This window comes from Ranitomeya imitator, chromosome 5 (assembly GCF_032444005.1).
Source record: "Ranitomeya imitator isolate aRanImi1 chromosome 5, aRanImi1.pri, whole genome shotgun sequence".
In the NCBI taxonomy this organism is placed as follows: Eukaryota; Metazoa; Chordata; class Amphibia; order Anura; family Dendrobatidae; genus Ranitomeya; species Ranitomeya imitator.
The window spans coordinates 632,268,417-632,294,014 of NC_091286.1; the positions used below are offsets into that span (position 1 = coordinate 632,268,417).

Consider the following 25,598-nt stretch of genomic DNA (forward strand, 5'->3'; position numbering starts at 1 on the left):
ATGACTAGTGTTGAGCATTCCGATATCGCAAGTATCGGGTATCGGCCGATACTTGCGGTATCAGAATTCCAATACCGAGATCCGATACTTTTGTGGTATCGGGTATCGGTATCGGATCCATAGGGATGTGTAAAATAAAGAATTAAAATAAAAAATATTGATATATTCACCTCTCCGGCGGCCCCTGGACATCATGCTGGTAACCGGCAGGCTTCTTTGTTTAAAATGAGCGCGTTTAGGACCTGCGAATGATGTCCCGGCTTCTGATTGGTCGCGTGCCGCCCATGTGACCGCCACGCGACCAATCAGAAGCCGTGACGTCATTCGCAGGTCCTAAATTCCTAGAATTAGGAGTTTAGTGAATGAGAATGACGTCGCGGCTTCTGATTGGTCGCATGGCGGTCACATGAGCGGCACGCGACCAATCAGAAGCCGCGACGTCATTCTCATTCACTAAACTCCTAATTCTAGGAATTTAGGACCTGCGAATGACGTCACGGCTTCTGATTGGTCGCGTGGCCGTCACATGGGCAGCACGCGACCAATCAGAAGCCGGGACGTCATTCGTAGGTCCTAAACGCGCTCATTTTAAACAAAGAAGTCTGCCGGTTACAAGCGTGATGTCCAGGGGCCACCAGAGAGGTGAATATATCAATATTTTTTATTTGAATTCTTTATTTTACACATTAATATGGATCCCAGGGCCTGAAGGAGAGTTTTCTCTCCTTCAGACCCTGGGAACCATCAGGATACCTTCCGATACTTGGTGTCCCATTGACTTGTATTGGTATCGGATATCGGTATCGGCGATATCCGATATTTTTCAGGTACCGGCCGATACTATCCGATACCGATACTTTCAAGTATCGGACGGTATCTCTCAACACTACTAATGACATCAAAACCCTTTATAAGGTGTGCTTAATTATTAGGCAACTTCCTTTCCTTTGGCGAAATGGGTCAGTAGAGAGATTTGATGGGCTCTGAAAAGTCCAAAATTGTGAGATGTCTTGTAGAGGGATGTAGCAGTCTTGAAATTGCCAAACTTTAGAAGCGTGATTACCGAACAATCAAGCATTTCATGGCAAATAACCAACAGGGTCGCAAGAAGCGTGTTGGGCAAAAAAGGCACAAAATAACTGTCCATGAATTGAGGAAAATGAAGCGTGAAGCTGCCAAGATGCCATTTGCCACCAGTTTTGTCATATTTCAGAGCTGCAACATTACTGGAGTAACAAAAAGCACAAAGTGTGCGATACTCAGGGACATGGCCAAGGTAAAGAAGGCTGAAAATGACCACCTTTGAACAAGAAACATAAGATAAAATGTCAAGACTGGGCCAAGAAATATCTTAAGACTGACTTTTCAAAGGTTTTATGGACTGAAGAAATGAGAGTGACTCTTGATGGTCAGATGGATGGGCCAGAGGCTGGATCAGTAAAGGGCAGAGAGATCCACTCCGACTCAGACACCAGCAAGGTGGAGGTAGGCTACTGGTATGGGCTGGTATCATCAAAGATGAATTTGTAGGACCTTTTCTGGTTGAGGATGGAGAGATGCTCAACTCCCAGACCTACTGCCAGTTTCTGGAAGACAACTTCTTCAAGCAGTGGTACAGGAAGAAGTCGGTATTGTTCAATAAAAACATGATTTTCATGCAGGACAATGCTCAATCACATGCCTCCAACTACTCCATGGCGTGGCTGGCCAGTAAAGGTCTCAAAGAAGAAAAAATAATGACATGGCCCCCTTGTTCACCTGATCTGAACCCCATAGAGAACCTGTGGTCCCTCATTAAATGTGAGATCTACAGGGAGGGAAAACAGTCCACCTCTCGGAACAGTGTCTGGAGGCTGTGGTGGCTGCTGCACGCAATGTTGATTGTAAACAGATCAAGCAACTGACAGAATCTATGGATGGAGGCTGTTAGTGTCATCATAAAGAAAGGTGGCTATATTGGTCACTAATTTTTGAGGGTTTTGCTTTTGCATGTTAGAAATGTTTATTTCTAAATTTTATGCAGCTATATTGGTTTACCTGGTGAAAATAAAAAAAGTGAGATGGGAATATATTTGGTTTTTATTAAGTTGCCTTATAATTCTGCACAGTAATAGTTACCTGCACAAACAGATATCCTCCTAAGATAGTCAAATCTAAAAATAACCCACTCCAACTTCCAAAACTATTAAGCTTTGATATTTACGAGTCTTTTGGGTTGATTGAGAGCATAGTTGTTGATCAATAATAAAAATAATCCTCTAAAATACAACTTGCCTAATAATTCTGCACGCAGTGTATAACTAGTCCACTTGCTGCCAGAATAGCGTCCAATCAGCACAACTTTCCAGTCAGACGATTCAGGCAATCAAGGATCACGAGCCCCTGGTACAAAGGTTAAGGGTGAGCCTCCTTGAATGACAAGCAGAATTACCTCACAAACATTATACCTAATGGGGTAGAAAACTAACTTAGAAAGATTTAGTAACTAGGGATCCTAAACCATAAGGCTATGTGCACACGTTTCGAAATGTCTGCAGAATTTTCATGAGCAAAACCGGACTCTCTGCGCAGGAAATCCGCTCACTTTTTTGCGTTTTTTGGGCGTTTTTTTGCAGATTTTTTGTGTTTTTTTTTCCGGAGCTTCCCAATGCAATAATATAGCAGCAAAATAGCTAAAAATCCGCAAAATTAATGAACATGGTGAATTTTTTTCCGAGATGCGTTTTTTTTCGCTGAAAAAACGTAGCGTGTGCACAAAAATTGAGGAATGCATTAAAAATGATGTATGCTTAATGTAAGCGTTTTAAACAGTTTTTCAGCGAAAAATGTCCGAAAAAATGCGAAAATAACGCTAAAAATACTGAACGTGTACACATAGCCTTAAACTCATGATCATTTAGGTGCCACAATCCCATGTAGCCCCTTCTGTTAGCCCCTCCAGGGACCTTCCATAAACGCTTAAATAAATTAAGGAGATAAAAAAGCACAAATAGGGTCTTATCCTTTGGATTAATTGAAGTTTTTAACAAGGAGCTGCTCACCTGATGGCATAAGGCAAAAGCAGGTGTATATCGGCTGCTGCAGATCCATGGGCCGCCACACGACCTTCTCAGAGACGTTTGTAAAGGATAACTTATGGATTAAATCCGTAATGATACAAATTCAGATATAATGATGAACTCTGGTGGTTTATTCAACGCATTTCAAGGTCTATCTGACCCTTTCATCAGGAATATTACCACACAGAGATGGTATGCCTTTGTGGTAATATTCCTGATGAAGGGGTCAGATAGACCTTCAAACGTGTTGAATAAACCACCAGAGTTTTTCATTTTATCTGAATTTGTATCACTGTGGCATCGCGGCTTTGATCCATTACAAACATAAACGCTAAAGTGCGATGGTTAAAAAGAAATACAACATACAACATTCAGAAAATTGACAATTGATTTAAAATGTACGTAAAACTGTCAAACTAAAACAATCTGTTGGGACAATAGTCTTAGATAACATGAAAACTCTTTGTAAAATCACTAAGTTCTACCTTAAATGTATTCAAATTAAGTCCCCTGTAATGTCATGTAGTGATCTTAAATTCAGAGGCTGTTTGGAATGCATTTTAATAAACTTTTCCCTGTTGTTCCAGAATGAAGGTCATAATAAATTTTATGTTTTGCCGTATATGTAGATCAGCTGCCAACTCCAGCTGGTTTGGCTGAATGTGCTAAAAATGCAATAGATGGTCCCATGGGCACTTTACTACAGCACAACTCCACTAAAAACAGTAGGATTGGAGATAAGTTCTTTGCATTCTGACCCCCTACTAATTGTAAGAACGGAACCTGAGCCCCCCAGTTAGATGGAGATGCATTGAACATGAGCACTACATCTCCATTCAAAGACCATGTAAATTGTAAATGATAGAGAGCGCCATTGGACTATGCACAGGTGAAAAAATGCTAACACAAACTCAAGCTTAAGCAGCCATTGCATGAGTCCCTCAAATGTAAAAAAAAAAAAGTTGTGGTCACCACAGAGTTTGTTTTTCATTAACCTCTTTCTGACATTAGACGTACTATCCCGTCGAGGTGTGGGTGGGCCAGTATGACCACCGACAGGATAGTACATCATATGCGATCGGCCGCGCTCACGGCGGAAGCGCGGCCAATCGCCGCTGGGTGTCAGCTGACTATCGCAGCTTACATCTGGCACTATGTGCCAGGAGCGGTCATGGACCGCCCCTGGCACATTAAACCCCAACACACTGCGATCAAAGATGATCGCATTGTTCCGGCGGTATAGGGAAGCATCGCGCAGGGAGGGGGCTTCCTGCGTGCTTCCCTGAGACCCTCGGAGCAACGCGATGTGATCGCATTGCTCCGAGGGTCTCCTACCTCCTTCTCCCTGCTGGCCCCGGATCCAAAATGGCCGTGGGGCTGCTTCCGGGTCCTGCAGGGGGGTAGCTTACAAGCGCCTGCTCAGAGCAAGCGCTGGTAAGCCTGCAGCCCTGCCTGTCAGATCGCTGATCTGACACAGTGCTCTGCAAAATGTCAGATCAGCGATCTGACCCTATAACATGATGCCCCCCCCCCCAGGGGCAATGTTATACAGAACAAAAAAAATATTCATATTCGCCTGTGTAAAAAAAAAATTAAAAAAATTCCTAAATAAAGAAAAAAAAGTTTATATATTGTTCCAATAAATATATTTCTTTATCTAAATAAAAAAAACAATGAAAGTACACATATTTAGTATCGCCGCGTCCGCAACGACCCGACCTATAAAACTGTCCCACCAGTTAACACCTTCAGTGAACACCGACACAAAAAAAACGAGGCAAAAAACAACGCTTTATTTTCATAGCGCCGAACAAGAAGTGGAATAACACGTGATCAAAACAAAGGATATAAATATTCATGGTACTGCTGAAAACGTCATCTTCTCCTGCAAAAAATGAGCCGCCATACAGCATCATCAGCAAAAAAATAGAAAAGTTATAATCCTCAGAATAAAGCGATGCAAAAATAATTATTTTTTATGTAAAATAGTTTTTATCGTATAAAAGTGCCAAAACATAAAAAAAGATATAAATGAGGTATCGCTGTAATCGTACTGACCTGAAGAATAAAACCGCTTTATCAATTTTACCAAAACACGGAATGGTATAAAAGCCCCCCCCAAAAAAAGAAATTCATGAATAGCTGGTTTTTGGTTATTCTGCCTCACAAAAATCAGAATAAAAAGCAATCAAAAAATGTCACATGCCCGAAAATGGTTCCAAATAAAAATGTCAACTCGTCCCACAAAAACAAGACCTCACATGACTCTGTGGACCAAAATATAAAAAAATTATAGCTCTCAAAATGTGGAGGCGCAAAAACTATTTTTGGCAATAAAAAGCGTCTTTTAGCGTGTGACAGCTGCCAATCATAAAAATCCGCTAAAAAACCCGCTATAAAAGTAAATCAAACCCCCTTCATCACCCCCTTAGTTAGGGGAAAATAATAAAATTTAAAAATGTATTTATTTCCATTTTCCCATTAGGGTTAAGGTTAGGGCTATGGTTAAGACTTGGATTAGGGCTAGGGTTAGGACTAGGATTAGGGCTAGGGTTAAGGCTGGGGTTAGGGTTGGGGCTAAAGTTAGGGTTGGGGCTAGGGTTAGGATTGGGGCTAGGGTTAGGGTTGGGGTTAGGGTTAGGGCTAGGGTTAGGGCTAGGGTTAGGGCTAGGGTTAGGGTTGGGGTTAGGGTTGGGGCTAAAGTTAGGGTTAGGGTTGGGGCTAAAGATAGGGTTAGGGTTTGGATTACATTTATGGTTGGGATTAGGGTTGGGATTAGGGTTAGGGGAGTGTCAGTGTTAGGGGTGTGGTTAGGGTTACCATTCGGACTAGGGTTAAGGGTGTGTTTGGATTAGGGTTTCAGTTAGAATTGGGGGGTTTCCACTGTTTAGGCATATCAGGGGCTCTCCAAACACCACAAGGTGTCCGATCTCAATTCCAGCCAATTCTGTGTTGAAAAAGTAAAACAGCGCTCATTCCCTTCCGAGCTCTCCCGTGCACCCAAATAGGGGTTTACCCCAACATATGGGGTATCAGCATACTCAGGACACATTGGACAACAACTTTTAAGTTCCAATTTGTCCTTTTACCCTTGGAAAAATACAAAAACCATCCACCTCTCGTGTCTCCCCTTTTCCATCCACCTCTCGTGTCTCCCCTTTTCCTCATAGTTTGTAAGCTTGCGAGCAGGGCCCTCATTCCTCCTGGTATCTGTTTTGAACTGTATTTCTGTTATGCTGTAATGTCTATTGTCTGTACAAGTCCCCTCTATAATTTGTAAAGCGCTGCGGAATATGTTGGCGCTATATAAATAAAAATTATTATTATAATTATTATTATATAAAACTGGGGGCTAAAATATAATTTTTGTGGGGAAAAAAAAGATTTTTTATTTTCATGTCTCTGCATTATTAACTGTAGTGAAAGTTCTCACAACACATCTAGATAAGTTCCTTGGGGGGTCTAGTTTCCAATATGGGGTCACTTATGGGGGGTTTCTACTGTTTAGGTACATCAGGGGCTCTGAAAATGCAACATGATGCCTGCAGGCCAATCCATCAAAAGTCTGCATTCCAAACGGCGCTTCTTCCCTTCCGAGCTCTTTTTTATTTTCACGGCTCTGCTTTATTAACTGTACTGAAGCACTTGGGGGTTCAAAGTTCTCACAACACATCTAGATAAGTTCCTTGGGGGTCTAGTTTCCAATATGGGGTCACTTATGGGGGGTTTCTACTGTTTAGGTACATCAGGGGCCAGGCCTGGATTTAGGGGTGAGTCCAAGGGGCCCGGGCCCTGGGCCACCCACCAAGCGGGGGCCTCCAACCAATATAGGGATTAATATTTCAAAACATGTAAAATACATGTCTCTTTGCTGTGAACCGTTTCTAATGTTAAGGAACATTTAACAAACAAGAAACTATTGAAAGTGTAGGGACCTGGTTACGGTCCTTGTTGTGAATTCTGTTATCGAACTCCCTCCTGTGGTCATGAATGGTACTTCGGTGAGTTCTGTCCATGGACTCCCTCTGGTGGCTGTGAGTGGAGCTGCTGCTTCAAAGGTTCCTTCCACAGGTGACATAGTTTATTCTTTGGCTGGCTGCTCTATTTAACTCCACTTAGATCGTCACTCCATGCCAGCTGTCAATGTTCTTGTACTGGTTCAGTTCGCTCTTGGATCTTTCTGGTGACCTGTCTACTCCAGCAGAAGCTAAGTCCCTGCTAGTTAATTATTTGTTCATTGTTTCCTTGTCCAGCTAGCTATCATGATTTTGCCTTGCTAGCTGGAAGCTCTGGGATGCAGAGTGGCACCTCCGCACCGTGAGTCGGTGCGGAGATCTTTTTGCACACTCTGCATGGTTTTTTTGTAGTTTTTTGTGCTGACCGCAAAGATACCTTTCCTATCCTCTGTCTGTTTAGTAAGTCTGGCCTCCCTTTGCTGAAACCTGATTCATTTCTGTGTTTGTGACTTTCATCTTAACTCACAGTCAATATATGTGGGGGGCTGCCTTTTCCTTTGGGGAATTTCTCTGAGGCAAGGTAGGCTTTATTTTCTATCTCTAGGGCTAGTTAGCTCTTAGGCTGTGAAGAGGCGTCTAGGCAGAGTTAGGTACGCTCCACGGCTATTTCTAGTTGTGTGATAGGATTAGGGGTTGCGGTCAGCAGAACTCCCACTTCCCAGAGCTTGTCCTGTGTGAGTTTAACCATCAGGTCGTTCCGGGTGCTCCTAACCACCAGGTCCATAACAGTACAGCTGGCCCAAAGTATTAATGCATCTCAATAGAGGGATAAGAGAAGTTCTGAGACCATTTTTTTTCTCTGCAGTGTGTTTTGTCTTTCTTTTCCCCTTAACCTCTGGGTGGTTCAGGACACAGGTGTAGATATGGACATTCAAGGTCTGTCCTCTTGTGTAGATCATCTCACTGCAAGGGTACAAAACATTGAAGATTTTGTGGTTCAGAATCCGATGTTAGAGCCTAGAATTCCAATTCCTGATTTGTTTTCTGGGGATAGATCTAAGTTCCTGAATTTCAAAAATAATTGTAAACTGTTTCTGGCTTTGAAACCCCGCTCCTCTGGTGACCCCGTTCAACAAGAAAAAATTATTATTTCTTTGTTGCGTGGTGACCCTCAAGACTGGGCATTTTCCCTTGCGCCAGGAGATCCTGCATTGCGTGATGTAGATGCGTTTTTTCTGGCGCTTGGATTGCTTTATGATGAACCAAATTCAGTGGATCAGGCAGAGAAAATCTTGCTGGCTTTGTGTCAGGGTTAGGATGAAGCGGAGGTGTATTGTCAGAAGTTTAGAAAGTGGTCTGTGCTTACTCAGTGGAATGAGTGTGCCCTGGCGGCAATTTTCAGAAAGGGTCTTTCTGAAGCCCTTAAGGATGTCATGGTGGGATTTCCCACGGCTGCTGGTCTGAATGAGTCTATGTCCTTGGCCATTCAGATCGATCGGCGCTTGCGTGAGCGCAAAGCTGTGGACCATTTGGCGGTATTCTCTGAGCATAGGCCTGAGCCTATGCAATGTGATAGGACTTTGACCAGAGCTGAACGGCAAGAACACAGACGTCGGAATGGTCTGTGTTTTTATTGTGGTGATTCCACTCATGCTATCTCCGATTGTCCTAAGCGCACTAAGCGGTTCGCTAGGTCTGCCACCATTGGTACGGTACAGTCTAAATTTCTTTTGTCCGTTACTCTGATTTGCTCTTTGTCATCCTATTCTGTTATGGCATTTGTGGATTCAGGCGCTGCCCTGAATTTGATGGACTTGGAGTTTGCCAGGCGCTGTGGTTTTTTCTTGGAGCCCTTGCAGTATCCTATTCCATTGAGAGGAATTGATGCTACGCCTTTGGCCAAGAATAAGCCACAGTACTGGACTCAGTTGACCATGTGCATGGCTCCTGCACATCAGGAGGATATTCGCTTTTTGGTGTTACATAATCTGCATGATGTGGTCGTTTTGGGGTTGCCATGGCTACAGGTCCATAATCCAGTATTGGATTGGAAATCTATGTCTGTGTCCGGCTGGGGTTGTCAGGGGGTACATGGTAATGTTCCATTGCTGTCAATTTCACCTTCCACTCCTTCTGAAGTCCCTGAGTTTTTGTCAGATTACCGGGACGTATTTGATGAGCCCAAATCCAGTGCCCTACCTCCTCATAGGGATTGCGATTGTGCTATTAATTTGATTCCAGGTAGTAAGTTTCCTAAGGGCCGACTGTTGAATTTATCTGTGCAAGAGCACGCCGCTATGCAAAGTTATATAAAGGAATCCTTGGAGAAAGGTCATATTCGCCCGTCGTCAGCACCGTTGGGAGCAGGGTTCTTTTTTGTGGCCAAGAAGGATGGTTCTTTGAGACCTTGTATTGATTACCGCCTTCTTAATAAGATCACAGTCAAATTTCAGTACCCTTTGCCGCTGTTGTCTGATTTGTTTGCTCGGATTAAGGGGGCTAGTTGGTTCACCAAGATAGATCTTCGAGGGGCGTATAATCTTGTGCGAATTAAACAGGGCAATGAATGGAAAACAGCATTTAATACGCCCGAGGGCCATTTTGAGTACCTGGTTATGCCATTCGGGCTTTCTAATGCTCCATCTGTGTTTCAGTCCTTTATGCATGACATCTTCCGAAAGTACCTGGATAGATTCATGATTGTATATTTGAATGATATTTTGGTCTTTTCGGATGATTGGGAGTCTCTAAGAAGCAGATCAGAATGGTGTTCCAGGTCCTTCGTGCAAATTCCTTGTTTGTGAAGGGGTCAAAATGTCTCTTTGGAGTTCAGAAGGTTTCATTTTTGGGTTTCATTTTTTCCCCTTCTACTATCGAGATGGACCCTGTTAAAGTTCAGGCCATTTATGATTGTTCTCAGCCGACATCTGTGAAGAGCCTGCAGAAGTTCCTGGGCTTTGCTAATTTTTACCGTCGCTTCATCGCTAATTTTTCTAGTGTTGCTAAACCGTTGACTGACTTGACCAAGAAAGGTGCTGATGTGGTCAATTGGTCCTCTGTGGCTGTAGAGGCTTTTCAGGAGTTGAAGCATCGTTTTTCTTCTGCCCCTGTGTTGTGTCAGCCAGATGTTTCGCTCCCGTTTCAGGTCGAGGTTGATGCTTCTGAGATTGGAGCAGGGGCTGTTTTGTCGCAAAGAAGTTCTGATGGCTCGGTGATGAAACCATGTGCCTTCTTTTCTAGAAAATTCTCGCCTGCTGAGCGCAATTATGATGTTGGCAATCGAGAGTTGTTGGCCATGAAGTGGGCATTCGAGGAGTGGCGACATTGGCTTGAAGGAGCCAAGCATCGCGTGGTGGTCTTGACGGATCACAAGAATTTGACTTATCTCGAGTCTGCCAAATGGTTGAATCCTAGACAGGCTCGATGGTCGCTGTTTTTCTCCCGTTTTGATTTTGTGGTTTCGTACCTTCAGGGCTCTAAGAATGTGAAGGCTGATGCCCTGTCAACGAGTTTTGTGCCTGACTCTCTGGGTGTTCCTGAGCCGGCGGGTATTCTCAAAGAGGGGGTAATTTTGTCTGCCATCTCCCCTGATTTGCGGCGGGTGCTGCTGAAGTTTCAGGCTGATAGACCTGACCGTTGTCCAGCGGAGAAACTGTTTGTCCCTGATAGATGGACTAGTAGAGTTATCTCTGAGGTTCATTGTTCGGTGTTGGCTGGTAATCCTGGAATCTTTGGTACCAGAGATTTGGTGGCTAGATCATTTTGGTGACTTTCTTTGTCATGGGATGTGCGTTCTTTTGTGCAGTCCTGTGGGACTTGTGCTCGGGCTAAGCCCTGCTGTTCTCGTGCCAGTGGGTTGCTTTTCCCCTTGCCGGTCCCGAAGAGGCCCTGGATGCATATTTCCATGGATTTTATTTCAGATCTCCCTGTCTCTCAAAGGATGTCGGTCATTTGGGTGGTTTGTGATCGCTTCTCTAAGATGGTCCATTTGGTACCCTTGTCTAAATTGCCTTCCTCCTCTGATTTGGTGCCATTGTTTTTCCAGCATGTGGTTCGTTTGCATGGCATTCCGGAGAACATCGTCTCGGACAGAGGTTCCCAGTTTGTTTCGAGGTTTTGGCGGTCCTTTTGTGCTAAGATGGGCATTGATTTGTCTTTTTTTTCGGCTTTCCATCCTCAGACAAATGGCCAAACCGAACGAACTAATCAGTCTTTGGAAACATATCTGAGATGCTTTGTTTCTGCTGATCAGGATGATTGGGTGTCCTTCTTGCCTTTGGCTGAGTTCGCCCTTAATAATCGGGCCAGCTCGGCTACTTTGGTTTCACCTTTTTTCTGTAATTCTGGTTTCCTTCCTCGTTTCTCTTCAGGGCAGGTTGAGCCTTCGGACTGTCCTGGTGTGGATACTGTGGTAGACAGGTTGCAGCAGATTTGGACTCATGTGGTGGACAATTTGACATTGTCCCAGGAGAAGGCTCAACGTTTCGCTAACCGCCGGCGCTGTGTTGGTCCCCGACTTAGTGTTGGGGATTTGGTTTGGTTGTCGTCTCGTTATGTTCCTATGAAGGTTTCCTCTCCTAAGTTTAAGACTCATTTCATTGGTCCGTATAGGATTTCTGAAGTTCTCAATCCTGTGTCATTTCGTTTGGCCCTTCCAGCTTCTTTTGCCATCCATAATGTGTTCCATAGGTTGTTATTGCGGAGATACGTGGCGCCTATGGTTCCCTCCGTTGATCCTCCTGCCCCGGTGTTGGTCGAGGGAGAGTTGGAGTATGTGGTGGAGAAGATTTTGGATTCTCGTATTTCGAGACGGAAACTGCAGTACCTGGTCAAGTGGAAGGGTTATGGTCAGGAAGATAATTCCTGGGTTTTTGCCTCTGATGTTCATGCTGCCAATCTGGTTCGTGCCTTTCATTTGGCTAGTCCTGATCGGCCTGGGGGCTCTGGTGAGGGTTCGGTGACCCCTCCTCAAGGGGGGGATACTGTTGTGAATTCTGTTATCGAACTCCCTCCTGTGGTCATGAATGGTACTTCGGCGAGTTCTGTCCATGGACTCCCTCTGGTGGCTGTGAGTGGAGCTGCTGCTTCTGAGGTTCCTTCCACAGGTGACGTAGTTTATTCTTTGGCTGGCTGCTCTATTTAACTCCACTTAGATCGTTACTCCATGCCAGCTGTCAATGTTCTTGTACTGGTTCAGTTCGCTCTTGGATCTTTCTGGTGACCTGTCTACTCCAGCAGAAGCTAAGTCCCTGCTAGTTAATTATTTGTTCATTGTTTCCTTGTCCAGCTAGCTATCATGATTTTGCCTTGCTATCTGGAAGCTCTGGGATGCAGAGTGGCACCTCCGCACCGTGAGTCGGTGTGGAGGTCTTTTTGCACACTCTGCGTGGTTTTTTTGTAGTTTTTTGCGCTGACCGCAAAGATACCTTTCCTATCCTCTGTCTGTTTAGTAAGTCTGGCCTCCCTTTGCTGAAACCTGATTCATTTCTGTGTTTGTGACTTTCATCTTAACTCACAGTCAATATATGTGGGGGGCTGCCTTTTCCTTTGGGGAATTTCTCTGAGGCAAGGTAGGCTTTATTTTCTATCTCTAGGGCTAGTTAGCTCTTAGGCTGTGAAGAGGCGTCTAGGCAGAGTTAGGTACGCTCCACAGCTATTTCTAGTTGTGTGATAGGATTAGGGGTTGCGGTCAGCAGAGCTCCCACTTCCCAGAGCTTGTCCTGTGTGAGTTTAACCATCAGGTCGTTCCGGGTGCTCCTAACCACCAGGTCCATAACAGGTCCTACATCTCAGTGGCTGGTGCGGAGCGGCAGAGTCATGGCACCTGACTTGCGTCAGCATCCACTGACCTAGCTAGCCTAGCTAGACTTCCTTAGTACCCTCCCTGTACCTAATGCTTAGCTTATGGAATGCGCGTCCTTCTCCGATACCAACAGAAGCTTCTACCTATTCAGCAACAAGCAAAACTCGATCTAAACAGTGCTGTGGCGTCACTGACCAGCTTAAAAAACTATGTTGCATCAAAGTGTGACTCCTTCAAAATTTACGAGAAGCAAGGCGAAGAGCTGCCTGGTTCATATGAGTATGTTCAGACGATAACTCGACACAGGCGTCAAAACGTGTGTCTCAATCCATTGGATTATGGTCATATGGAAGAAGTACAACTCAGCCCTTCTGAAAAATACAGAACAGAAACTTTCTTGCCTATCATTGATTATTTGTCGCTTCTCTAGACCCACATCTTCAAGCATATAAAGACATATCAAGCAAATTTAGCTTTTTTAGGGATCTGAAATAACTGTCTTCAGACAAGCTTAAGGCCACAGCAGAGCAACTCGTCAGGTCTTATTCAGATGACTTGGACATTACATTTATCGAAGAACTGTGTCAGTTTGTAACATTTCCCAATTTATTCACAGACAAGGAGCCAAAATATATCAGCACTGACCTTTTCATGTACAAGCTTATCATGAAAAAGGGTGTGCAGGACACTTTCCCAAATATTGAGATAGCTCTAAGGATATATCTAATTTTGATGGTAACAAACTACAGTGGTGAGCGTTCCTTCCCAAAACTCAAATTAGTTGACAACCGATTAAGGACATCCATGAAGCAGGAACGACTTGTAAATTTGACTATTATGAGCATCGAGTCAGATATACTGCTGAATTGGACTTTAGTGACATCATTAGTGATTTTGCAGCACAAAAATCAAGGAAAGTGCCCTGATTGTAAAAAATGAATGATTTTACCTCAATTACTCTGCGAAAATGATTTTTGTAAATAAACTTGCGTTTGTTTCATTTTGTGTTTTTGCATTACATATGCAACTCCTTGAAAAATGGGCCTCCCTTCAAAATGGGCCCCGGGCCACCTGCCTCTTAAATCCGGCCCTGTCAGGGGCTCTTCAAATGCAACGTGATGCCTGCAGGCCAATCCATCTAAGTCGGCATTCCAAACGGCGCTTCTTCCCTTCCGAGCTCTTTTTATTTTTACGGCTCTGCTTTATTAACTGTAGTGAAGCACTTGGGGGTTCAAAGTTCTTAAAACACATCTAGATAAGTTCCTTGGGGGGTCTAGTTTCCAATATGGGGTCACTTGTGGGGGCTTTCTACTGTTTAGGCACATCAGGGGCTCTGCATATGCAGCGTGACACCTGCAGACCATTCCATCTAAGTCTGCATTCCAAACGGCACTCGTTCCCTTCCGAGCTCTGCCATGCGCCCAAACAGTGGTTCCCCCCACATATGGAGTATCAGCATACTCAGAACGAATTGGACAACAACGCTTGGCGTCCAATTTCTCCTGTTACCCTTGGGAAAATACAAAACTGGGGACTAAAAAAGAATTTTTGTGGAAAAAAAAGAATTTTTATTATCATGGCTCTGCGTTATTTACTTCTGTGAAGCACTTGGTGGGTCAAAGTGCTTACCACACATCTAGATAAGTTCCTTACATAGTTACATAGTTACATAGTTATTAAGGTTGAAGGAAGACTATAAGTCCATCAAGTTCAACCCATAGCCTAACCTAACATGCCCTAACATGTTGATCCAGAGGAAGGCAAAAAAAAAACCCATGTGGCAAAGAGTAAGCACCACATTGGGGAAAAAAGTTCCTTCCCGACTCCACATACGGCAATCAGACTAGTTCCCTGGATCAACGCCCTATCAAGGAATCTAGTGTATATACCCTGTAACATTATACTTTTCCAGAAAGGTATCCAGTCCCCTCTTAAATTTAAGTAATGAATCACTCATTACAATATCATATGGCAGAGAGTTCCATAGTCTCATTGCTCTTACAGTAAAGAATCCACATCTGTTATTATGCTTAAACCTTTTTTCCTCCAAACGCAGAGGATGCTCCCCTAGTCCCGGTTTCAGGTCTATGATTAAAAAGATCATCAGAAAGGTCCTTGTACTGTCCCCTCATATATTTATACATTAAAATAAGATCACCCCTTAGTCTTCGTTTTCCCAAACTAAATATCCCCAAGTGTAATAACCTATCTTGGTATTGCAAACCCCCCAGTCCTCTAATAACCTTGGTCGCTCTTCTCTGCACCCGCTCTAGTTCAGCTATGTCTTTCTTATACACCGGAGACCAGAACTGTGCACAGTATTCTAAGTGTGGTCGAACTAGTGACTTGTATAGAGGTAAAATTATGTTCTCCTCATGAGCATCTATGCCTCTTTTAAAGCATCCCATTATTTTATTTGCCTTTGTAGCAGCTGCCTGACACTGGCCACTGAATATGAGTTTGTCATCCACCCATACAGCCAGGTCTTTTTCATTGACGGTTTTGCCCAGAGTTTTAGAATTAAGCACATAATTATACATCTTATTTCTTCTACCCAAATGCATGACCTTACATTTATCCCCATTAAAGCTCATTTGCCATTTATCAGCCCAAGCTTCTAGTTTACATAAATCATCCTGTAATATAAAGTTGTCCTCCTCTGTATTGATTACCCTGCAGAGTTTAGTGTCATCTGCAAATATTGAAATTCTACTCTGAATGCCCCCTACAAGGTCATTAATAAATATGTTAAAAGAAGAGGGCCCAATACTGACCCCTGTGGTACCCCACTGCTAACCGCTACCCAATCCGAGTGTGCTCCATTAATAAACACCCTTTGTTTCCTATCCCTGAGCCAGACTCCTTAGGGAGTCTACTTTCCAAAATGGTGTCACATGTGGGGGGTTTCAATGTTTAGGCACATCAGGGGCTCTCCAAACGTGACATGGCATCCTATCTCAATTCCAGTCAATTTTGCATTGAAAAGTCAAATGGCGCTCCTTCCCTTTCAAGCTCTACTGTTCGCTCAAACAGTGGTTTACCCCCACATATGGGGTATCAGCATACTCAGGACAAATTGCACATTAACCCCTTCAAGACCCAGCCTATTTTGACCTTAAAGACCTTGCCGTTTTTTGCAATTCTGACCAGTGTCCCTTTATGAGGTAATAACTCAGGAACGCTTCAACGGATCCTAGCGGTTCTGAGATTGTTTTTTCGTGACATATTGGGCTTCATGTTAGTGGTAAATTTAGGTCAATAAATTCTGCATTTATTTGTGATAAACACGGAAATTTGGCGAAAATTTTGAAAATTTCGCAATTTTCACATTTTGAATTTTTATTCTGTTAAACCAGAGAGTTATGTGACACAAAATAGTTAATAAATAACATTTCCCACATGTTTACTTTACATCAGCACAATTTTGGAAACAAAATTTTTTTTTGTTAGGAAGTTATAAGGGTTAAAATTCGACCAGCGATTTGTCATTTTTACAACGAAATTTACAAAACCATTTTTTTTAGGGACCACCTCACATTTGAAGTCAGTTTGAGGGGTCTATTTGGCTGAAAATACCCAAAAGTGACACCATTCTAAAAACTGCACCCCTCAAGGTACTCAAAACCACATTCAAGAAGTTTATTAACCCTTCAGGTGCTTCACAGCAGCAGAAGCAACATGGAAGGAAAAAATGAACATTTAACTTTTTAGTCACAAAAATTATCTTTTAGCAACAATTTTTTTAATTTCCCAATGGTAAAAGGAGAAACTGAACCACGAAAGTTGTTGTCCAATTTGTCCTGAGTACGCTGATACCTCATGTGGGGGTAAACCACTGTTTTGGCGCACGGCAGGGCTTGGAAGGGAAGGAGCGCCATTTGACTTTTTGAATCAAAAATTGGCTCCACTCTTTAGCGGACACCATGTCACGTTTGGAGAGCCCCCGTGTGCCTAAAAATTGGAGCTCCCCCACAAGTGACCCCATTTTGGAAACTAGACGCCCCAAGGAACTTATCTAGATGCATAGTGAGCACTTTGAACCCCCAGGTGCTTCACAAATTGATCCGTAAAAATGAAAAAGTACTTTTTTTTCACAAAAAAATTCTTTTAGCCTCAATTTTTTCATTTTCACATGGGCAACAGGATAAAATGGATCCTAAAATGTGTTGGGCAATTTCTCCTGAGTACACCAATACCTCACATGTGGAGGTAAACCACTGTTTGGGCACATGGTAAGGCTCGGAAGGGAAGGAGCGCCATTTGACTTTTTGAATGAAAAATTATTTCCATCGTTAGCGGACACCATGTCGCGTTTGGATAGCTCCTGTGTGCCTAAACATTGGAGCTCCCCCACAAGTGACCCCATTTTGGAAACTAGACCCCCCAAGGAACTAATTTAGATGCCTAGTGAGCACTTTAAACCCTCAGGTGCTTCACAAATTGATCTGTAAAAATGAAAAAGTAATTTTTTTTCACAAAAAAATTCTTTTCGCCTCAATTTTTTCATTTTCACATGGGCAGTAGGATAAAATGGATCATAAAATTTGTTGGGCAATTTCTCCCGAGTACGCCGATACCTCATATGTGGGGGTAAACCACTGTTTGGGCACTCGGCAGGGCTCGGAAGAGAAGGCGCGCCATTTGACTTTTTGAATGGAAAATTAGCTCCAATTGTTAGCGGACACCATGTCGCGTTTGGAGAGCCCCTGTGTGCCTAAACATTGGAGCTCCCGCACAAGTGACCCCATTTTGGAAACTAGACCCCCCAGGGAACTTATCTAGATGCATATTGAGCACTTTAAACCCCCAGGTGCTTCACAGAAGTTTATAACGCAGAGCCATGAAAATAAAAAATAATTTTTCTTTCCTCAAAAATGATTTTTTAGCCTGGAATTTCCTATTTTGCCAAGGATAATAGGAGAAATTGGACCCCAAATATTGTTGTCCAGTTTGTCCTGAGTACGCTGATACCCCATATGTGGGGGTAAACCACTGTTTGGGCGCACGGCAGGGCTCGGAAGGGATGGCACGCCATTTGGCTTTTTAAATGGAAAATTAGCTCCAATCATTAGCGGACACCATGTCATGTTTGGAGAGCCCCTGTGTGCCTAAACATTGGAGATCCCCCAGAAATGACACCATTTTAGAAACTAGACCCCCAAAGGAACTAATCTAGATGTGTGGTGAGGACTTTGAACCCCCAAGTGCTTCACAGAAGTTTATAACGCAGAGCCATGAAAATAAAAAAAAAAATTATTTTCTCAAAAATGATCTTTTAGCCTGCAATTTTTTATTTTCCCAAGGGTAACAGGAGAAATTTGACCCCAAAAGTTGTTGTCCAGTTTCTCCTGAGTACGCTGATACCCCATATGTGGGGGTAAATCACTGTTTGGGCACATGCCGGGGCTCGGAAGTGAAGTAGTGACGTTTTGAAATGCAGACTTTGATGGAATGCTCTGTGGGCGTCACGTTGCGTTTGCAAAGCCCCTGATGTGGCTTAACAGTAGAAACCCCCCACAAGTGACCCCATTTTGGAAACTAGACCCCCAAAGGAACTTATCTAGATGTGTGGTGAGCACTTTGAACCCCCAAGTGCTTCATAGAAGTTTATAATGCAGAGCCGTGAAAATAATAAATACGTTTTCTTTCCTCAAAAATAATTATTTAGCCCAGAATTTTTTAATTTTCCCAAGGGTAACAGGAGAAATTTGACCCCAATATTTGTTGTCCAGTTTCTCCTGAGTACGGTGATACCCCATATGTGGGGGTAAACTACTGTTTGGGCACATGCCGGGGCTTGGAATTGAAGTAGTGACGTTTTGAAATGCAGACTTTGATGGAATGCTCTGCGGGCGTCACGTTGCGTTTGCAGAGCCCCTGATGTGCCTAAACAGTAGAAACCCCCCACAAGTGACCCCATTTTGGAAACTAGACCCTGAAAGGAACTTATCTAGATGTGTGGTGAGCACTTTGAACCCCCAAGTGCTTCATAGAAGTTTATAATGCAGAGCCGTGAAAATAATAAATACGTTTTCTTTCCTCAAAAATAATTATTTAGCCCAGAATTTTTTATTTTCCCAAGGGTTACAGGAGAAATTGGACCCCAAAAGTTGTTGTCCAGTTTCTCCTGAGTACGCTGATACCCCATATGTGGGGGTAAACCACTGTTTGGGCACACGTCGGGGTTCAGAAGGGAAGTAGTGACTTTTGAAATGCAGACTTTGATGGAATGGTCTGCGGGTGTCACGTTGCGTTTGCAGAGCCCCTGGTGTGCCTAAACAGTAGAAACCCCCCACAAGTGACCCCATTTTAGAAACTAGACCCCGAAAGGAACTTATCTAGATGTGTGGTGAGCACTTTGAACCCCCAAGTGCTTCACAGACGTTTACAACGCAGAGCCGTGAAAATAAAAAATCATTTTTCTTTCCTCAAAAATTATGTTTTAGCAAGCATTTTTTTAGATTCACAAGGGTAACAGGAGAAATTGGACCCCAGTAATTGTTGCGCAGTTTGTCCTGAGTATGCTGGTACCCCATATGTGGGGGTAAACCACTGTTTGGGCACACGTCAGGGCTCGGAAGTGAGGGAGCACCATTTGACTTTTTGAATACGAGATTGGCTGGAATCAATGGTGGCGCCATGTTGCGTTTGGAGACCCCTGATGTGCCTAAACAGTGGTAACCCCTCAATTCTAACTCCAACACTAACCCCAACACACCCCTAACCCTAATCCCAACTGTAGCCATAATCCTAATCACAACCCTAACCCCAACACACCCCTAACCACAACACTAACCCCAACACACCCCTAACCCTAACCACAACCCTAATTCCAACCCTAACCCTAACCCTAAGGCTATGTGCCCACGTTGCGGATTCGTGTGAGATATTTCCGCACCATTTTTGAAAAATCTGCGGGTAAAAGGCACTGTGTTTTACCTGCGGATTTTCCGCGGATTTCCAGTGTTTTTTGTGCGGATTTCACCTGCGGATTCCTATTGAGGAACAGGTGTAAAACGCCGCGGAATCCGCACAAAGAATTGACATGCTGCGGAAAATACAACGCAGCGTTCCCGCGCGGTATTTTCCGCACCATGGGCACAGCGGATTTGGTTTTTCATATGTTTACATGGTACTGTAAACCTGATGGAACACTGCTGCGAATCCGCAGCCAAATCAGCACCGTGTGCACATAGCCTAATTCTAAAGATATGTGCACACGCTGCGGAAAACGCTGCGGATCCGCAGCAGTTTCCCATGAGTGTACAGTTCAATGTAAACCTATGGGAAACAAAAATCGCTGTACACATGCTGCGGAAAAACTGCACGGAAACGCAGCGGTTTACATTCCGCAGCATGTCACTTCTTTGTGCGGATTCCGCAGCGGTTTTACAACTGCTCCAATAGAAAATCGCAATTGTAAAACCGCAGTGAAATGCGCAGAAAAAAACGCGGTAAATCCGCCATAAATCCGCAGCGGTTTAGCACTGCGGATTTATCAAATCCGCAGCGGAAAAATCCGCAGAGGACCAGAATACGTGTGCACATTCCTAACCCTAACCCTAACCCTAGCCCTAACCCTACCCCTAACCCTACCCCTACCCCTAACCCTACCCCTAACCCTACCCCTAGCCCTAACCCTACCCCTAACCCTAACCCTACCCCTAACCCTAACCCTAACCCTAACCCTATTCTAACATTAGTGGAAAAAAAAAAATTTCTTTATTTTTTTATTGTCCCTACCTATGGGGGTGACAAAGGGGGGGGGTCATTTATTATTTTTTTTATTTTGATCACTGAGATAGATTATATCTCAGTGATCAAAATGCACTTTGGAACGAATCTGCCGGCCGGCAGATTCGGCGGGCGCACTGCGCATGCGCCCGCCATTTTGGAAGATGGCGGCGCCCGGGAGAAGACGGACGGGACCACGGCTGGATCGGTAAGTATGATAGGGTGGGGGGGGACCACGGGGGGGGGGATCGGAGCACGGGGGGGGGAATCGGAGCACGGGAGGGGTGGAACGGAGCGCGGGGGGCGTGGAACGGAGCACGGGGGGGCTGGAATGGAGCACGGGGGTGGAACGGAGCACGGGGGGGGTGGATCAGAGTGCAGGGGGGGTGATTGGAGCACGGGGGGGTGATTGGAGCACGGGGGGAGCGGACGCGAGCACGGGGGGGAGCGGAGCACTGGACGGAGGGGAGCCGGAGCAGTGTACCGGCCAGATCGGGGGGGGTGGGGGGGCGATCGGAGGGGTGGGGTGGGGGCACACTAGTATTTCCAGCCATGGCCGATGATATTGCAGCATCGGCCATGGCTGGATTGTAATATTTCACCCGTTATAATGGGTGAAATATTACAAATCGCTCTGATTGGCAGTTTCACTTTCAACAGCCAATCAGAGCGATCGTAGCCACTCCCTAAACTACCACTCCCCCTGTCCCTGCAGATCGGGTGAAATGGGAGTTAACCCTTTCACCCGGTCTGCAGGGACGCGATCTTTCCATGACGCCGCATAGGCGTCATGGGTCGGATTGGCACCGACTTTCATGACGCCTACGTGGCGTCAAAGGTCGGGAAGGGGTTAACTTTTGTGGTCCAATTTCTTCTGTTATCCTTGGGAAAATAAAAAATTGGGGTGAAAAATCATCTTTGTGAAAAAATATGATTTTTTATTTTTACGGCAGTAGTTTAACCCTACATATGGGGTATCAGCGTACTCAGGACAAATTTCACAACAACTTTTGTGGTCCAATTTTTCCTGTTACCCTTGGTAAAATAAAACAAATTGGAGCTGAAGTAATTTTTTTGTGAAAAAAATTAAATATTCATTTTTTTAAACATTCCAAAAATTCCTGTGAAACACCTGAAGGGTTAAAAATCTTCTTGAAAGTGGTTTTGAGCACCTTGTGGGGTGCAGTTTTTAGAATCGTGTCACACTTGGGTATTTTCTATCATACAGACCCCTCAAAGTGACTTCAAATGTGATGTAGTCCCTAAAAAAATGATGTTGTAAAAATGAGAAATTGCTGGTCAACTTTTAACCCTTATAACTCCCTAACAAAAAAAAATTTGTTTCCAAAGTTGTGCTGCTGTAAATTAGACAAGTGTGAAATGTTACTTATTAAGTATTTTGTGTGACATATCTTTGTGATTTAAGGGCATAAAAATTAAAATTTGGAAAATTGCAAAATTTTCCAAATTTTCACCAAATTTCCATTTTTTTTCACAAATAAACACAGGTAATATCAAATAAATTTTACCACTATCATGAAGTACTATATGTGACGAGAAAACAATGTCAGAATCATCAGGATCTGTTGAAGCGTTCCAGATTTATAACCTCATAAATGGACAGTGGTCAGAATTGTAAAAATTGAACCGGTCATTAATGTGCAAACCACCAATGGGGGTAAAGGGGTTAAAGTGGTTGTCCGGTCTTGAGCTACAAGTCTGCAGTCACTCTATGTGACTGCAGGCTTGTGAATCCTCATAGTGCATGATGAGCAGATTCTCTGATGCCGGTGCAGGAAGCAATGTGCATGTGACCGCAAGTATGTGATTTGCATACATGCGGTCACGTGTCAACAGCCTAACTAATGAAATTGTATTGAATGAGGCCGGATACAGTTTAGTTGGAATGTGTCCAGAACCTTGCAAATTGCACCCTTGTGGTCACATGACCGCCAGGTCTCACGACCAGTGACTCCTCAGAATGCACAGTGTGTGAGGATTCAAAAGTTTACAGTTATAGACTGGAGACTTGTAGCTTAAGACCAGACAATCCTTTTAATGCAAAACAAGATCAAGTGAAATTTTGACCTTTGTTGACAAACTGGTCATTGGTAATTCATTCATATGTATCTTGAAAGCAAACCACCACCCAGCTACTATATGGGATATGAAGAAATGGCACCAAAGCTCATGGAGGGGGGATCACATTCTAATTTGCAATGGGAATGAGAGGTCAGATACAAGGAAAGGCACTGACTTTTTAGGATATGTGCCCATGATCAGGAACTGCTGCAGGTTTGCCCCTGTATATTTATGCAGCGTCAAATCTGCAGTGGCCAGATGTTACAACATAGTGGATGGTATTTCTAGAAATCCCATGTCCACTATGCATCCACAGACACCTGCGGATCACCCGCCGAGACTGGCATGCGGCGCATCTTTTCGAGACCACAGCATAGCGCCTCCGCAAGGGAAATTGCATTAATGGAATGTATTGGATGCGGTAAATCTGCATGGTTCAGTGAACACCTGCGGATTCACCTGCATTCAATAGAAGGTAGCGCTTTGGATGCAGCGAACATACTCTGCGTCTAAAGCACTGATAGTTCTGGATCGTGGCTACCCAGCTTAATAGGTAAGTTAAAGATAACAAACAAAGTATTAGTTCTGATCATCTGCTACCATGCACAGTGTGATAATTCTTCTACATTTTATCAAAAAATGTGTTTGATGTATTATTATTGTGTGTGACTTTAAGAAGACTGTGATTCACAAGACTGGTTGTTTGGAAAGTGTGATTTAATATTTATTATTCAAAAGTTTACTTAAAGATGAATGGTTGGCTAAATTATCAACAAATTATTTATGGATGTCTTATCCTCAACAATCTGCAGAACTAAAATACTACATATCGAGTCCTGTGCGCATATGACTTTGTCTGGTTCTGTAACTCAGCGTCGTTCAGCTCTAGAGATGAGTGGATTGATCAGTCGATGTTCAATTATTGAGTTAAATTTCTTGAAATGTGTGTTTTCATGTAAATTTAAACATTTTGATATTTGATTTCTGGTTCACAAAAAAAAAACCTTGCCCAGCACCATTTTTCAGATTGTTGAAGCATCAGAGAATGGGTTACTGCTATTTTACACTACCATATGATCTTCACCATAATGTCCTGCAGCTATGCAATGTAGTGGGTTATCATACTTTGTACAGTCGTTGTCAGGACCAGGGCCATCACAGATCTGTGATTCCCAGTGGTGCACAATTTGTACAGGAGACTCATTTTTCTTATCCAGAGTCACAAGATAAATCTCTCTGTCCAATAGAGTATAAGCTCTTATTGTCATTGGGGTCCTCTCTCTCTCCTGTAGAGTGTAAGCTCTTATGGTCAGTGGGGTTTTCTCTCTCTCTCCTGTAGAGTGTAAGCTCTTATGGTCAGTGGGGTTTTCTCTCTCTCTCCTGTAGAGTGTAAGCTCTTATGGTCAGTGGGGTTTTCTCTCTCTCTCCTGTAGAGTGTAAGCTCTTATGGTCAGTGGGGTTTTCTCTCTCTCTCCTGTAGAATGTAAGCTCTTATGGTCAGTGGGGTTTTCTCTCTCTCTCCTGTAGAATGTAAGCTCTTATGGTCAGTGGGGTCCTCTCTCTCCTGTAGAGTGTAAGCTCTTATGGTCAGCAGGGTACTCTCTCTCTCCTGTAAAGTGTAAGCTCTTATAGTCACTGATGTCTTTCTCAATCTCATGTAGAATGTAAGCTCTTGTGGTCAATGGGGTCCCTTCTCTCTCTTCTGTAAAGTGTAAGCTCTTATGGTCAGCGGGGTCTGCTCTCTCCTGTTGTCTGCAAGCTCTTATGGTCAGTGGTGTCCCTTCTCTCTATATATCTTCTGTAGATTCAGTCCTGTTAATTTTTCTCACTCTGGAGTTTACAATGGTGAAGGCCCCGCCCCTTATGACATCTCCTCCTCACATGGTCACGTGGCCATGACATCGGCAGAGTGCAATTCTATCTGCATTGGGGAATCTTTTAGCGCAGAGCATAGAAAGGAGGTGCCAATGTAAAACGTTACCGAAAAGTGTTGACCTGGTGGCACCATTTTGATTTGCTGCATATGGATTTTTCCTCACCGGGCCGCTGTCTCATTACTTCTATTTGTTTCTGGAGCAATGGGTGCCCTCCTCACTGCTGCTGGCTGGACTATGTCGCCTCCTTCTTGACCAGTTGATTATTGTTCCCGCTTTCCTACTTCTTTTCTTTATTGTGATGAATTTTCTTGAAGACAAAGACCTGAAGTCACTGAATCAGAAACTGAAGGATAGCTACTGGTCTGCTATAAAGATGAACTAGAAAGTTTGGATGCTATTTCAGTATATCAATCTAAATTTTGTTCCATTGCAGTTCCGAGTGTTATTTGCAAATCTAGTCGCCTTCTTCTGGTTTACATACTTGGCGTCCACAAGGAAATGACCGAGACAACCAGCTGTGGTGCCAGTGATGGTAAATTCCGAAGAAACTATAATGACAACAGGAGTCAACTAATTTTTCGAAGCAATAATTGTCAAGACTGAACTTTTACTGTAACATTTCTTTAGAAAAGTAATTGTAATAATTTGTTAAAGGGTCAGTCGTAAAATATGTGCCAAGAGCAGTAATACAGAAGAAATCTAGAGAATGAATTGTTTTAGAAAGCTGTTGTCAAGCAAGAACGAGGCAACATTACAAAATGGTTCAGATAGAAGTTAACAGGACTTAATGTTGTAAAGTGTAATTATACAGTTTACATCTACTTACCTACGTCGTGCTAACAGCCCTTAGTGGATTCACCCAGTGGCCACTAGTGTAAAGCTGGTCATGAACTTTAGGCTGGGTTCACAAATGTAGTGTCTTCTGTAGATTGCAAGCTCTTATGGTCAGGGGAGTCCTTTCTCTCTGCCTCTTTCATGCTCTCCCTCCTCTCCCCAAGTGTATTTCCAAGCAATTACAAGCTTTCCAGTATTGAGAATTGAGCCTGTTTATTAAATCAAACAATTTGGGAAATTTCAGAGAAGTCGG

The 25,598-nt window shown here is 43.6% G+C and overlaps 1 pseudogene; it reads left to right on the top strand.

Annotated features, from left to right (window-relative positions):
* Nucleotides 1-12,924: 12,924 nt before the first annotated feature.
* On the top strand, nt 12,925-25,286 carry LOC138637882 (peroxisomal membrane protein 2-like; annotated as a pseudogene).
* Nucleotides 25,287-25,598: the final 312 nt, after the last annotated feature.